Below are 17,178 nucleotides of genomic sequence, written 5' to 3'. Positions count from 1 at the left end.
AAGTTAAACATCCAGTGCTGTTTTTGCATTGTATATGTGCAAGAAAATGCTTGGATTACCTGTACTGTTCTTCTCATCTTTCCAAACTTGAACTGTGAATCCACTTTTCTTTTGGGGTATACTTGAAAGAAGCTGTACATTATTTTATATATATATATATATATATATATATATATATATATAGTTTGCATGCATGAATGGTGAATATATTAACCCGGCTGGTGGAATAATTGTCAGGTACTTTGCCTTAATTACAGCACAGTGATATGGTGCAGTTAAACATCCATATAATTTTACGTTACTGCCCTTAAGTCCCTTACTTGGAGTAAAAAAAATAAAAAACAAGATTTGTAAGTGCTAAGGAAGTGAGGAAAAAGTACTTCACTATATGTTGGTCATATTTTTCCCTTCAGTTTCAGTCTCACTTGTGAAAATTAATGTAAATGTATGGGAGGAAAGGGTCCTTCTATTTCATTACGCTTTAGGAAACTTTGTTCTTGTTTTTCCCAAATCTAACTTAGGCCCCAATCTCATTTTCTTGCAAACCCCAGCGGTTCATTAAGAAACATTAGGAAATAGCAAACTGCATTATCTTCCAGCAGATTCTCCCTGTCTTATGCCTCCCTAAGCACCAGCTCTACTCTTTTTGCACTGCATAGCTCCCCTGGAGATAATTTTAGAGTGAAGGTCTTCTTTAACAATAAAAGTGGAATTTTGAATTCTTTCATTGTTAGATTGTTATGAGAAGTTAAATGTTCAGTGTGCCCATTGCCGTGGCTGGCAGGAACACACAAAATAAATAAGCACACAAAATTAAATTGCCCAACACAGGCAGCACAAACAGCCCCTGCCTGTACTACACCAAAGTATCGAAAAGAAAGCATCTCAGTGCTAGTCCATAATCAACCACGTACTTAACCAGGGAGATCTTTTCTCCTGCACTAGGGGTAGGGAACCTCTGGTCCACAGACTACATATGGTTTTTTAGGGTTAGCTGCTAGTGGGCCACCAGACACTTTGAGATCACCTAAGCCAGCAGTGTCCAATGGGAATTCAAAGATCACCACACTTGTGGTTGTCATCTCTCCATATTTGCCATGTTATACAAAGCTTCACAGAGCCAAGCACTCCCAGTCCTCCCACCCCCACACTCTACATCAATGCTCTCCCCCTCCCTCAGAGCCAGGTGCCTCCTAGCCCCCCTTCTAAATAAATGCCCTCCCCCAGAACTAGGCACCTCCAGCACCTGCCCCGCCTGCCCCATTCTAATGCAATGCCAGCAACTCACCAGAGCTGCCACGGACACACACTTCCCCCACCGAGCTGTGAAGCATGTGCCTCAGGTGGGCAGACAGCACTCCCATGTGCAGCTCTCAGGAGGAGCCACATTAAAATGCTCCAAGAGCCTCAAGTTGGCCACCCCCATATTGGCCACAGGGCAGTGTCCTCTTTGCCACGTGGCAAGAGGCGAACATATCGGACACCCCTGACCTAAGCATACATAGGCATGGAGCCCCACAGCTCCCAGCAGCAGTGGACCACTGTCCCCAGCCACTGGGAACTGTAGGGCTCCATGCCTCTGGATGGTAACCCAAGTGCCTGGTGGCCTGTCAGCAGCTAACCCTGATGAACTGCATGCAGCAGCCACACTGGAGGTTCCCCACCCCGTACTATTCCTCGAATGTTAGTAAATTTGAGAACCAAGAACAGTGAAGGCAGCAAGTTACACACCCAGCAGTTTCACCAACACAAAAGCCTTAACTTCAGTCCCCAGGAATGCATTATCAGCAAAAGCGTCTTGGCTGAGCTCAGTTTATGATGGTGCTCACCAAGAGAGAAATAGGCACCTTAAATCATAGCCATCACATAGCGCCCATCCCCTGACCATCTCAAATCTCTTTACATTCATTTTAAAACCGGAGGAAGCAGGCCCAAAAAAAGCGTTGTTCACGGTCACCTGGGCTACGTCTACACGTGAAGCCTACATCGAAATAGCTTATTTCGATGTAGCAACATCGAAATAGGCTATTTCGATGAATAACGTCTACACGTCCTCCAGGGCTGGCAACGTCGATGTTCAACTTCGACGTTGCGCGGCACCACATCAAAATAGGCGCTGCGAGGGAACGTCTACACGCCAAAGTAGCACACATCGAAATAAGGGTGCCAGGCACAGCTGCAGACAGGGTCACAGGGCGGACTCAACAGCAAGCCGCTCCCTTAAAGGGCCCCTCCCAGACACAGTTGCACTAAACAACACAAGATACACAGAGCTGACAACTGGTTGCAGACCCTGTGCCTGCAGCATGGATCCCCAGCTGCCGCAGCAGCAGCCAGAAGCCCTGGGCTAAGGGCTGCTGCCCACGGTGACCATAGAGCCCCGCAGGGGCTGGAGAGAGAGCATCTCTCAACCCCCCAGCTGATGGCCGCCATGGAGGACCCGGCAATTTCGACGTTGTGGGACGCGGATCGTCTACACGGTCCCTACTTCGACGTTGAACGTCGAAGTAGGGCGCTATTCCGATCCCCTCATGAGGTTAGGGACTTCGACGTCTCGTCGCTTAACGTCGAAGTTAACTTCGAAATAGCGCCCGCCGCGTGTAGCCGCGACGGGCGCTATTTCGAAGTTAGTGCCGCTACTTCGAAGTAACATGCACGTGTAGACACAGCTCTGGAGAGTTAGAGCTGGGAACAGAAACCAGGTCCTTCTCCTCCCAGTTGAATGTTCTCACTGCTAGGAAAGTCAGCCTTACTCAGACAGTCAGGTTCCAAAATATACCGAACTTCATGAATTAAAAGCAGCTTTAACCTGTACTTTGGAGCAGCATGCTACCAGACCAGCTCCACTGTCACCAGAGGCAGGCCATGGTACTCCGCTTTCGAGAAGGTGTGTACTTTGATATAGTGTGAGCTGGTGCCTTGCATGCTTTCCATACGACTGTCCTGTCCCCCGTGTCATGACTCAGACCCAGAAAGACCATTTCTCTGGAAGTAAGAGTTCAGTCCCCATGTCATGAACCTGGATCTATGAGTTCAGAGGTGTGGGCTCCAGGTAAAAAAGGGCCCTGGTATACACAAAGTTTTTATCCAATGACTTAGGAGACAGCCCCATAGCTCAATAGCTGTGGTCAGCCATGGCAGTTTTGCCAGTACCAAGCCTTCAAAAAATTATGCCTTACCCACCTCAATAAATTTATGAGATTAGGTTAGATGTGAGATATTTTAGAAATAAGGAACTGGAGAGTTGGAGATTTGATCTGTTTTCTGATTTGAGTTTTAGAAGGGGGCAGGTGGTGTGTGATCATTTCCATTCAGGCTCAAAATTCTACCCAAAAGGCACACGCACAATCATTCTTCCCATTGGCTGCCTGGTGTGAGCTGTGAAGGGAGCCCCCAGGGTTCTGAGCAGACCAGAAGAAGAAGTGTCTTTGTCTTGGCCATCCTCAGAGACAGGATACTAGACTAGATAGGCCACTGGTTAGATCTGGTAAAGCAAATCCTATGCTCATATTACTTTAATACTCATTCTGGTCCTCATTTAAAGTCCCATGTCACATGCAGAACATCCTTGACATATCAGGCAAGATCTAGCAACCAATTAATATTGACCTCTGGTTTTCCTTTGGGAGCTGGTAGATTTACAGTACCCAAAATGACTAATTTCTAGCCTATCAGGTAGGGTTTGGGTTGTTAAAAATAAAAGACAGTCTTACCCACAAAAGCTCATGACCTAATAAACATGTTAGCCCTTAAGGTGCTATCGGTTGACTTGTTAACGGTACAGATAGTAATCTGATTTTTCTCTTTTTATGAATAGAATATGCATGTCCTATTCCACTCGACTCCATTTTATTCTTTTCTAAAAGCCTAGCTGCTCCCACTTGCCAAGGTGGCTTTACTATGCCAATAGGACCGCTCCTCTCATGGCTGCCCCAGTGCTGCAGCTATAGCATTTCACATATAGACTTGCTCTTAAACCAATGGACTAATGAGGGTCTCCCCTTTTTTTCCCCCTCCTCCAGAAACAGAGGCACATGGCCAGCCTGTGTTGATTCTTTTTATTTCCCATATCCCTCTCCCTTCAGAGCGTGACTCTCTTTACACAGGCCCCAGATAAACAGGCCAATGAAACAGAGAATAAAGGAACTCGTTACATTAAGTACAGAATTCTAACAAGTAACAAAAATGGTGCTGGTAGGGGGAATTAAAGAGCAGCAATTAAGCAAAAGTATGTTAGCATACCCAGCGAGCAGACCAGTTCTACCCATCCATCCATCACCTAACCCTGTAAGAAGCAAAGGAAGAGGAGCATGGCTAATGTTGCAATAGAATTTAAGAGCCCCTGGCTCTCCTGTTCTAGGCACTCACAGTTAACAAGCAGGACTGTATTACAAGTACCATACCAATGTCCCTCCCCACAAGGAGCATAAGAAAATTCTCCATACTTCACTAACTGAACTTGATGCAATCTCCAGTCTTCTCTCCTTTTAAAGCAACCTGAGAGATTTTAATTACATATTCTGTCACTGAAGAATCTGAATTTATGATTATAGCATTGATTAAAAAAGGAGAAAATGTATTCTCCTCCTCCGTTTATAAGCATACTTTAATCCCAACAAAGACTGTTGTATTATAAATTTAGCACATTTTAATATAGGAGGTCTCATCATCATCTACATTTTCTTTGACTATCTTACTTAAGCAAGAGAATAGAAAAAGCATACAGCTGAGCTTCAACATTGTACCTCTGATTCGGTTTCCCTCTTTGCTAGGGAATTCTACTGGGCTTATGTATTCATTATTTAGATCTATCTTGATTTTTCTGAAAGATCCAACAATGGCATTGCTTCCTCTTGATTACTGAAAAAATTAATTTGATTCCTGGAGCTGACTGCACTCTTGCAGTATACCCAGGAGCAAAATATGTACCTTCTTGCTCCCTCTTCTCTCTGCAGAAACATACAGCATTAGAATGGACATGAAGCATTACTATTTTTTTTCTCCTGTAAATTGAATTCATATACTGAGTTAATATGAAGATCCTTTCTTTGTCTTAAAATTTTAAAATATCCCCCCTCTAAAGTAACAATGATAACTGTATCCCCAAAAGGCTTGGGAGAAGTGCTTCAATGAACTCTTTCTGGTCCAATTCAACAAAGCATTTAGGTTTGTCATTAACTTCAATCACAGGGTTAAACTGCTTTGCTGAGTCAGTTTCTATTTCAGTATCAAGCTCAGAGCTCTGTGGCAAACACAGAATTACTTTATGAGACAGCATTTCTCCTATTTCCTCTCCTCCTGGAGGACACTTTGACCAAAGTTTTGAACTTCTGTCCATCTTCCTGATTTTTCCACTTCTTGTACCACATTGCTTGCTGTTTATTAATTGCCCCGCAGATTACAGATTTCTTGTTCAAGGTCAACACTCCACTTCTTGTGGTTGGGGTGGCCTACTGAGGACTAATGGAAGGGCATCAGGGAATACCTATGGTTTTCTAGATCCTGTTTGAAAGTCGGAGGTCTCTGTAACAAAGTGCATGAGTGAAGTCACTATGAAGAGAGCTAATCTAAAGGAAGGTAAGATTGGTAGTATCTTTCTGTCTGAGAAAGCAGCCTGTTTCTCTCTACATTTTTGGGTTCTTGAATGCTAACATTCTGAATTCTCAGAAACAGTTTTATTGCAAACCCAACAACTGGATTTGTTTGTCTAAGGCTGTGGCCGCACTTGGCCAAAACTTCAAAATAGCCACGCAAATGGCCATTTTGAAGTTTACTAATGAGGTGCTAAATTGAATATTCAGAACCTCATTAGCATTAGGAAGCTTCAGGCCACGGCATTTCAAAAGCACCACTTTCGAACGCTCGCGGCTTGGCACGGCTACACGGGGGTCCTTTCCAAAAGGACCTGCACCTTTCGAAATTCCTTTATTGCTCTCAGGGGAGGGGAATAAGGGGATTTCAAAAGATGCAGGGTCCTTTCAAAAAGGACCCCCACGTAGCCACGCCGAGCTGCAAGCTTTCAAAAGTGGCACTTTCGAAGCACCGCAGCCGGAAGTGTCCTAATGCTAATGAAGCGCTGAATATTCAATTCAGCGCCTCATTAGTAATCTTCGAAATGGCCATTTGCATGGCCATTTCGAAGTTTTGGCCAAGTGTGGCTGAAGTTTGTGTCTTCCTGCATTTCTTCCTGGGTAATTAATATTGGTGATATGCACTGGCCTTCCAATTCCTTGCTTTATATCTATGTGGGCTGCCTGAGGCTGATTCCACACTGGAGAAGCTGAAGATCCTCCAAGACTGGTAGTTTTGCCTGTGTTTTTCCTCCCAGTTCCCCAAAGCAGAGTATAAAGTCCACATACCTATGACTTGCAGCAAGGTATTCAGAGTGCAGGTGACCAGACCACTGTGTCCTTAGCATGGTTTGAGACAGCCACGCTGGGCCCCATGCTTACTGGGGGGACCCTGTGGTATTCAGGGCAGCCTGCAGGGCAGAGCCATGATTAGGTATTTTTGTGCCCAGAGCAAAATGTTATTTATGTGCCCCCTTTCCTACGAATTAAAAAAGTCTGTACTAATTTTTATTTTAGTTTTCTTCAAGAAAAATCCACAAAGTATTGATTAATATAGTACTATAACAAAAATATTTTCAATAATATTAGGAAGATAGTTTACATATAAACAAAGTGAAACAATACATGAAATTCATGAATACATGAAACAAAGTGATTTTTAATATAAAGGAACATAATAAATGACAAAATTCTAATATATTTGTCCATGCTAAAAGCACATTCATAAAATGAGCTTTAAAAAGACTCCAGAGATCTTATTTCCCCCCCGTAAGAGCTGACTCCAAACAGCCAAGAGGCTGGGGCTGGCCCAATGAACATGGAGGCATCAGCAGCATGGTACTGGGAAGTCCAGCCCTGGATGTGAGGAGCAGTCCAGCCCCTGCCCTCTCCCAGAGCAAGGGGCAGAGCCCTGAAGCGTGGAGGAGGAGGAATTAACCCCTTACCTTCCAGAAGCTGCCCACCCAGGCTGGGACAAGGGCAAGCAGACATCCCAAAGAGGGGGAGGGGCCTTGCAACTTACTGGAAATGGGACCCAGTTATGCTGTGCCCAGGGCAAGCATTCTGCCTGCCCTGCCCTCGCTATAGTGCTGCTGGGGGTTAGGGTGGGGGATTAGCGAGCATCCTGGTGCTGGTAGAAAAGGTCAGACCCACCGCTCTGCTCACCAGCAGCAGCCGGAGGGAGCAGAGATCCAGAAGCAGTCTGCTGTGCTCCGCCAGCCCCCAGCCAGTTCGCTCTGCTATCCCAAGTGACACAGCTTGGAACTAGGGAGCAGAGCAGGCTGGGTTGCTCTACTTCCTGTCACCACAGTGAGTGTGCATGTGAGGAAGAGGGGAGACCTGTCCTCAGCTGGTGTTGTCAGGCTCCATGGTAATTCCTTGGGTTGCATCACTCAGAGGAGGGTGTGTGAGGGGGCATGGCTGGGGCAGTGGTGAAGTGGGGGCATTGACCCAGGACCCAATCCCCCGCGAGGGGTGGTTCTGCAGGTAACAGACCAGGCCGGGATAGAATTGTCCATATATTGCATGGGCCAGCCTGTTTAGTATTCCACAGTGCGGCCATGAAAAAGGATTTGTGCAGAGACTGCGCTGGCCTGCATTTTCTAACCTTGCACAGGACTGTGTAGCACCTATCAAAGAGGTGAATAAATATTCACTCTTTCAGGCATGTTATGGGTGTAAATCAGACATCTGCTCTCTGACAGGGGAGAGGCACTGAAGACGTGTGGCTAGAGCCATTACAACAGGAACTAGACTAGACTGTATTTTCAGCTTGGGCATCCTTCTTCTCACTTTGATTCACTCTTCCTGAAGCAACTGATGAACTCAGAGAGCGTGAAGAAGCCAGACAAGTCAGATAGGAGCCTAACAAATGAAGAGGATCATGTTCTCAAACTGTAAATAGCATTGAAGGATTTGTTCACCATTGATGCAGATCTCTGGTGGACAGTTTGCAGTAGTTCTGAAAGGCATAAATAATGAGTAGTGACTGATCCTAGAGTTCAGGCACTTTATTTTAGACAGCTTCTTGTTATTCATTTTGTACCACACCTGAGAGTGGAAGCAACCTGGGAGCGGATGGCTGCTCAGGCTAGTAGAAGATGTGAGTGTTGCAGAAGCAGCACACTCAATCTCCTGGAAAAAGCTTATCTGCTATTCTCTGGACTGCCATGCTCTGAGTGGAGGTGCTTGCCACCAGTTAAACTATAGAGGGAAGACGCTGGGATCCGTTGTGTTAATTTTGATGGCACAAATGAGCCCAGAGTCAAAGGTGTTAACACAACTGTTACTGTACAACAGTAGCTACAGTTTGAGGGATTAGAGTATGGAGACTTACTTTATCACATGGCCAAAAAAACATTTTTATAACCTATTAAAGATTTTTTATTTTAAAGAGAGAAGCAACTGAAAACATAACATGGGACAATGACAGGTAAGGCTTTTGTTTTAACCCTTAGTTGTTGACAGTATAATTACTGGGGTTACTCTGTATCCAAAATCTCTAGAACGTTACCAGCACACCAGATGGACTTCATCTTGGACACAAGCACTGTAGAGGCTTCAGCGCTCAGGCCTTGTAGGGGGTAAGCCTCATGGATCCCAATAACCACTCAGACATGTGACAATGAAAGGAAATGTCACTAAGCTGGCAGGAAGAAAAAGGTTGCAGGTACCTGAGTACTCAGGCTTAAACAGTTAGGCTGTGTCTACATGTGCCACTTCTTCTGGAAGCAGCGTGGTAATGAGCCATGTGGAAGATGCTAATGAGGCACGGATGTAAAGTTCCCATGCCTCATTAGCATATGGGCACCTGATTTGGAGTACAAAAGAAGCTCTTCCAGGCTCCAAAATACACATGCAGATGCGTGGCCCACAGGGATCTTCCAGAAGGAAACCCTCGTTCCGGAAGCCCCTTCTTCCTCAAAATTTAGGAGGGTTTGCTTCTGGAAGATCCCCACGGGCCATATGTCTGCACATATTTTACATCCATGCCTCATTAGCATCTTCCGTATGGTTCATTACCATGTCGCTTCCAGAAGAAGTGGCACGTGAAGACACAGTCTTACAGTTCGAAGTGAGCAACAGTAGCCCTGATTTGGCTTGCTGGGCAACCCAGATGACAATAAGGGCCCCTCCAACCTAGTGCCCTGTTCCATCCAGTCTCATCAAGCAAATATGTATTTGCAGATTTCCAGCTCAGTTTAATGTCTCCTACTGCGGGCTCCTCTCAGCTGGTGCCTGGCCTAGTCCCTGTTGAAGCCTCACAATCTCCACACTTGCAGCAGCTGTAAAAGCCAGTAGTCACAGCATGTTCCATGTGCAGCTCCACATGTAATTCCTGAAGCCTCTCTCCTGCAATACACCTCTTATTGCCAGAGAGCGCTCAGGCCATGTCTACATTACCCAGAAGAGTGACCTGCCTTTTACATAGCCAGGGACAGACAGATGCTACAGAGATGGGGCTGATGGGAAATCCCCAGCAAGAAAGGGAAATATGGGGCAGGAGCTGATGGAAGCAGTAGTCCCTTCCTTTTCAGGTCCATCAGAAGAGTTTCTGAAATGGAAAAAAAATTGGAGTCCTTCATATATTATTGAAGGTAAGAGGGTATTACCTGGCCTTTCTGCTGACAATAGAAAGTTAGCGGAGATGAGCTAGAACTGTCCATTGTAAGAGTGTAACCCTACTTCCTTAAAGACAAACCAAAACAACCCAAAGTGAAGTGGAGAGGAAAAAAAGGTAGAAAATGCAGATTCTCTTTCTGGTGCTGACTTTCACGTACAACCCAGTTCAGCTATAAGGGATTTCCAGTTTTAATATAAAAGAACTATTTTCAGTATGAAGTGTCCAAAAAGAGCAAATTAAACAAATGGATGGCCAAACAGGTGAATAAAGAAAAACAAAACAAAACATCAGCTCTGTAAAACATTTAAAAACAACCCTCACATCCAGGCAAAATTCTGTTAAAATGGTTAGAATGCAATGACTCTCTCCTCCCCAACCAGCACAAAAATTTGTTTTTAAGAGAGCTAAGGCTGAATGTTGGTCAGTGGAATCCTGTCTACACAGACCCAGAAATTACACTATTTTAAGCAGGAATTTTACACCTTAAACACATCTAGAAACAACTAGTTTGGGAATCGAATTTAGACCATTCATTGCCAAATAAACTTGATTATCTGCTATTAATCATAGAATCATAGAAGAGTACGACTGGAAGGGACCTCGAGAGGCCATCGAGTCCAGCCCCCTACCCTCATGGCAGGACCAAGCACTTTCTAGACCATCCCTGAAAGCCATCTATCTAACCTCTTCTTAAATAGCTCCAGTGATGGAGATTCTACCACTTCCCTTGGCAATTCATTCCAGTGTTTGATTACCCTGACAGTTAGGAACTTTTTCCTAATGTCCAACCTGAACCTCCCCTGCTGCAATTTAAGTCCATTGCCTCTTGTTCTATCCTCAGAGGCAAGGAAGAACAAGTTCCCTCCCTCTGCCTTATGACACCCTTTTAGATACCTGAAAACTGCTATTATCCCACCCAATCTTAATTACCCTTCTATTTTATTCTGAAAATATGGTGATGTGTGTTAGGTTGAACAAGCATTACAAAAGTCATCTTAGATGAAGGAACAGTGGTCCAATATATATTAAATAATGCCAGAATTCTATGTTTTTCCTCACAATGGCTGTGTCTAGACTAGCCCCAAACTTCGAAAGGGGCATGGTAATTTGTGTCGAGAGATTATTAATGAAGTGCTGAGGTGCATATGCAGCAATTCATTAGTCAAAATCTCCCCTGTGACAACTCTGAAGTGTTAAAACTTCACGGTGCCAGCTTGAGTGAAGCCACGGGTCAGCCAAAGTTTTGAGGAGCAAAAGGACTTTGAAGGAGTGTGGGCACTTCGTTAGTAAATCTCCCGATACCCTAATCACTATGCCCCCTTTGAAGTTTGGGTCTAGTCTAAGCACAGCCAATGTGATCTCTAGGTGGAGAAGAAGAATATCTTGAATAAAACTGAAATGGCCAATCTACTTGATCTTGCAGGTCTGAATAAGTGTATGTCCCTCCATCAAGTTTTTATATTGACTATACTGTGTTCCAGCTAAAACAAGGAGCAGTTGCTAGTGAGTTACTTTACAGTATAGAGATACAGCATAAGGGGAAATGGATACTTGTAATAGCAATAAACTGTTAATCTAGTACTCTGATTATTGCAGCAAACATCATTATGAAGCATGAGGGAGCACAGTGCCAAAATCAGAAGTGAAATGCCTGGAAAAAGAAATGAAATGGTCCCACAGAAAAACAGTTTCTTACAAGGCCGATTATGAATGAAGATCAGGTCAACCCCAGAGCTGAATGTTACAGGAATTCTTGGAAAGGCCTACAAGGGATTTAAATTGTGTTTCCAACCTTACCTAGTGGTTACTTCAGTCACAAAGCTCAGAGGATATCATACAAGATTACCTCTAACCATCACACAATAAGATTCCACTGACAGAAGCCGTCCAGCTTTCTCATTCTCCCCAGCAAGGATGGCTTTGTTATGGGCAGGTAAAGCACATTTACAAAAATTAAAATTAAACATATGCAAGAGAAACATACTGTATAAAGAAAATCCTGTAACATTTATGACTGCATGGAAGTTGAATCAACAAGTTGAGCTCTGCCAGTGACAGACTCAAGGCATAAAATGACTCCTGAGAAGGGTTTACTAGCAAAAGCAGCTATTAGACAAACAGGTGAACAAACAAAGCAAAGGAAAATCATTTAGCACAAGAATGCAGCTATCATCACCGTTATCTGCAGTACTCCTGCCAAGTCACGTTTAATTGTTGTAGTTGGAATAGAAAGGGCAGTTTATATTTTTCCAGCATAATAGAAAACACATAGATGTTTCCAGTGTATACCATTAAAGTCCTTTCTCTAATTAGTAGTTTATTTCTTCTATTTTGTTTTCCAAATCAATGTGGCTTTGGAGTGCCTTGTTTTTCTGCCCCATCTACATCAGATGGAGCAAAGTGCAAAGCCTTCCACTATAACAGACAACACTCAACTGCAGTGACTCTTGTTCCCTTTTACATTTGTATTAAGCTTTGTAAAAATACAATTAGTATTGGAGAAAAAGATAACTAAAAGCATTGGCTCAAACCAGGCCTGGCTCAAGCTTCTCCACAAAGATCTAACAATGTGCCACATACTCTTCTATCGACAGACTTGACTTCAGTAGGGGTTGTCAATTTGCCAAGTATTCAGTGGCCTGTCAATATGCACATTGTACCACCAGTTGACCAGAATAAATGCTGTTTTCTACACTTATGGAGCCTTTATAAAAAAAAAAAAAGTGATGCATAAAAATGCAAATCAATCTACAACTACATGACTTACACCAGAAATCTGTCTGGGCTTATACTTTTTTGCCCCATTAAGGGCCAAATCCTACCTTGGCTCAGAGGTGTCAGAGAAATCCTTCTGGTCAGGACAGGGCTTGAAGGTTGCAAATAGACATATGGCAGAACACAGCTGTCTGCTACTTTAAATAGGAACAGGAATGATTGAGTGTCCGTTGGGATTCTGACATAGGCAACAGATGGTTCTCTTCAGACATTGATCAACACATCTTAAAAAAAAAAAAAAGCAACAAAAATGAACTTTTCCCAATATCCGATTCCTATACAGCTAGTTGAGCGTAAGAGTTATCTGCAACAATGTCCTGTTATTACAAGTTAATACAAATTGTAAACATAAAAATGCCACATAAAACTACTACAGCTCCTGAATGTAAGTTACAGGACCTCTCATGCTAATAAAATCCTATGGGATGACCCTGAAAATAGCCATGCTGGGTGAGATCAATAGTCCAGCTATCACAATATCCTGTCTTCCAACAGAGACCACTGAGATGCTTCAAGGGGAATGAACAGAACAGGGCAATTATAAACACAAAACAGCAGTTAGGTAACATTTTAAAGGTTAACAAAATGATTTATTGGGCAATGAGCTTTTGTGGGACAGACCCACTTCTTTAGCTCTGGAAATTCTGATATGATGGGGCCGGGGGGAAGTGGCTGCTGTAGGTCTGGGAGCAGAGCTCCTGCTTGCCACACAGCAGCAGGGGCCAGGAGATGGAGCCCCCAGTGGCCCCTCCACAAGCAGTAGCCCTCTGGCCGGGGCGGGGGGGAAGAAGTGAGGAGCCATATTGGCTCTTATTTTATTTATTTATTTACTTACTTACTTACTTACTGCAGTACTGGTTTCAACTACGTCATGGTACCAAATAATGTTATGATAATACCAAGACTTAGACCAACAGGGGCCGCAATTAACAGGGTTATATCGCAGGGTGTCTCTCTCACCTTCTGGGGAGCAATTCTACCAACAATTGCTTTGGAAGGAGATGCAAACCTGATTCTTCACCTGGTCACAATTTAAGAGGCTTAGCAAATGTTTCACTGGTGACTGCTCACAGTTTTGTGGTGGTCTCAGTAAAACCTAAGGGTTACAGCTACACTAAAGAGTTTTGCCAACAAAACTCATGGAGTGTCTGCACACAAAATGCATTTTGACTACAGTGTTGACAAAACTCAGCACTTTCGCTGACAGTGTTCTACCTCTCCGCCATAAGGCATAACACTTTTGTCGACAGATTCTATTGATAAAAAACAAGAGCGGATGCTGTGGTGGGAAGGCAGGGGACTTTTGTCAACAAAACTGTCTTCCTGGCTCCTGCCAGCTGGCCAGAAGGGGTGCCCTGTCCACAGAAATCACAGCTCTATACTCTCTGAATCTGGCCTCTCAAAGCCACAGGGAGCCCCAGAAATCCCACAGCAAGAAGCTGGGAGCATACAAGCAGTAGTGTGCTCACTGACTGCCCAGCATGCCTCACACCAGCCAATGACAACCCATGGCCAAAAGCCAGGCACCACAAAAAACCCCAGAGCCCGTGGCAGAACAGTTGGAGGGGGTCCCTGGACTCACCCTGGAGCAAACACAGAGACCCACCCCGGACTGGCCTGGAGCTGGAGGACCTGCTCAGCCTGTGGGCTGAAGAGAACATTCTTTTAGACCCTTCTGCAAAGAGAGAACACTCCAGGGTATGCCCACCTCACTACAGCCCTGTCCAACCATGGACACTCCACCTGCACCCCGGAGCAGGTGTGGGCAAAGGTCAAGGAGCTGTGGCAGGGTACATGTGGGCCAAGGACATGGCGCAGATTGGCAGCAGGGAAGGCCCTACTAATTCCAACTCTACCATCTCCTGGGAGGCCAAGGTGGTGCCCTCTTCACAGTGGCTGTGGACACAGAAGAGGAGGCTCTCCACCGCCACCTGAGCTGGTACTGCGGTGGGAGGGCACAGCCTGAATACGACAGACCCCACCTCCAGCCAGGGGACCCTCACCATCACCCTGGACTTGGGCCCCTTCAGTGAGGTGACATCTAGGGCATCTCTGGACCTCTTCAGGGGACCGTCCAGTGAGTTACCAAAGAACACCCCAGGGTGTGGGAGGTGGATGCACATGGTATTATTTAAATTATATAGTTGAGAGCCCTAGTTTGCACAGTTCCATATTTACAAATATCATTCATTAATATATTTAGAAGGGTCACGAACACCCAGTAGAATGTGCATCTGCACACTCATATACTCATACCACCTCCTATAAGTGTTACCTATCATCTTGTTCATCAGCATCAGTTCCCCCATATCAAAAGTGCCCACCCTTCTGGTGCTTCCCAAGAACGAGATTTCCTTTCCTATCCTTAGGCTGAGCTGCCACATTTATAATGTGTTACACTGGGACCATTATGTTCAGTTCTTATTAAGTAGGGGATTTTTCCCCTTTTCCTTATTTGTATATCCTCACCTTACTAATGTCGGACTGTTCATATATTAATGATGCCAACTTGTCACCAGTTTGTTTCCACAGCCCTTTTGTGGTTAGGTGTTACATTTGACCATAGTCTGAAATAAACCTACTCTAACAGAGCAAGTAACCAAACCCATAAGAAAAGATACACAGGCAAGCAGGGAGGCTAGCGTTGCGTGTGTCAGTTCATTGCCAGGAAATTTCTGTAGTTGAATCATGTACCTGTGGTCAGAACTTTCCTTTAAACTCTGTTTTTCAGCTCCCAAAATACTTGAGGTTTTCTGTTGAGCTGTTTATCTGTGCAAGGTTTCATTTGTTTAAATGTCAGAGGCCTTGAACCTTATGCAAACTTGCTGAAGCGAATGGCTTACGTGGATACCTGCCTATTTCTTGCATCACTGCTACATATAATGTATAGTAAAATATAAGGTAGAACAGTGACTATAATAAAGGCAAGCTAGGCCAATAGGCTACAATAGCAGTGAACAAAACAAAGGCAAACTAGGCCACTGGCCCATAACCAACGTATACCCTTGGGGCTGTCAGTGGCTTAAGTTTCACTCAGTCTGGCTACCCTTTTCCACAACTGTTTGCACCTTGGCCTCTCTCTGGGACTCAAGGTGCTCCCTGTTTATGACTCAGCCCTCTTGGCAGTCACCATTTAATCTTCCCCTTCTGAGGTGTCAGAGCCTCACTGGACAACATGTCTGTCTGGCGCACCAGGAAGTTTTCCAGTTCACATTCAGGTGCAGGGCCACTTTCTCAGTGGCAGGTAGAGAGACAACCCCTACTCTGGGGTCCAACCAAGGGACTGTGTATCTAGCAACTAAGGTTTACTTAAGGTCATTTTATTCTGCCGTTTTCCTGGCCTCCTTCCTACCTCACTTCTGTGTCCTGGCCCACCTCTGAGTTTACTAGTTAAGCTCCCCAGCCACACAGCTATCCATTAAGCCCTGGGCATGGGCTCAGAGCTGCAGGGATGGGGGGCAGCTCTCTCACTCCAAGCCCTGAAGCGGCCACAGTTGGAAGGCAGAGGAAGGAAGTGGGGAGTGGGAGCATTCCACTCCAGTAGCTCCAGCAAAGACCTGCCCAGGTAACCCTAAAACCCAGATCACTGCCTCACCTTGAGCAGCCCAGATCACCCTCTGACACCACAAAGCCCACACACCCGCCGTACTGCAAACCTCTTATCTCCAGCCCCACCCCAGAACATCACACACCACCTCCACAATGGAGCGCATAAGAAAATTCCTTATATTCAGAAGTGGGAACACTTGATATAAATATCTTGGAGGGAACATTGTTTACCAGCCTGAGCTGCTAAAAGTTACTTCAGCTCTCTCAGCTTCACATCAGATTCTGAAGTCCATTGTGGGCTCCCAGGACTTACTTTCCCCTTAGCACTCATCTTTGGGTTGCAGGAGGGACAGGTCACTGCTCAGGGACCACACACTTCTGAACTCCAGTTACTCTGGTGCTGCAGTGAACAGGTGCCCCCAGGTGCCCAGGGACTCACCTTGCCCTCGTTTGGTACCAGCCATAGTAACTGGCATCCCCCCCCTTTCCATCAGAGCCTGCAGGACAGAGGCAAAGTCAGGGAGTGTCTCCAGGGCCTGACTATTGAACTCTGCTCTGCACACTACTCCTGTGCTCAACTCCTTGGCTTTATACAAGCCCAGCCTTCATCTGCCCAGGTGGGCTTCATTTTCAGCTAGACTTCATCAGGCTCTGGCGCTCCTCCAGATGCAGCTTATAAGGGTAATTGGCCCCTTTTGACCTGCTCAGGCCTTGTGTGGGAAGGACAGTTCATCACAGGGAGCCATGATCAGCCTTAATCGTTGCAATCTGAGTTCATTTTCATATAAACATACGTGATGAGCTGAGCCTATAAACCACCAACCAACTTCTCTGTTCAGTACAGATGCTTATAAGGTGTTCATGCCTCAAGAACAAAATACACAATACTTACATTTGGACATAGCACTCACCCATGTTGCCTTCACTTTAAAAGAAGACCAGAGCAGCACCAAAGTGAATTCTCTTCAGTATCCATTTGAAGATAGAAAGCCATAGAAAGTTACCAGTTCCTAAAGGTCCATGGAACCAAAAGAGTTCAGTGAAAACTGACAGTGCAAAGCGATGCACTTTCTTACCATTACTCCTGTGAGTCAAACTCTTATTGTAACCCATAGATGCACACACAACTTCATGTGCAAACATTGGCTTGCGTGCTATTTT

The 17,178-nt window shown here is 45.0% G+C and overlaps 1 long non-coding RNA gene across 4 annotated transcripts in view; it reads right to left on the bottom strand.

Moving 5' to 3' along the window:
- LOC142011206 (uncharacterized) overlaps positions 1-12,564 on the bottom strand; it is a 261,545-nt gene extending 248,981 nt beyond the window's left edge. For 3 of the 4 annotated variants that reach the window (XR_012644997.1, XR_012645000.1, XR_012644996.1), the window contains exon 1: positions 12,516-12,564. This is a non-coding gene — a long non-coding RNA (uncharacterized LOC142011206). The remainder of the gene's footprint in view (positions 1-12,515) is intronic. The other variant, XR_012644999.1, reaches the window with a different exon arrangement.
- Positions 12,565-17,178: the final 4,614 nt, after the last annotated feature.

Source organism: Carettochelys insculpta, chromosome 3 (assembly GCF_033958435.1).
Source record: "Carettochelys insculpta isolate YL-2023 chromosome 3, ASM3395843v1, whole genome shotgun sequence".
Lineage (NCBI taxonomy): Eukaryota > Metazoa > Chordata > Testudines > Carettochelyidae > Carettochelys > Carettochelys insculpta.
This window is presented reverse-complemented; position numbering and strand designations above follow the sequence as displayed.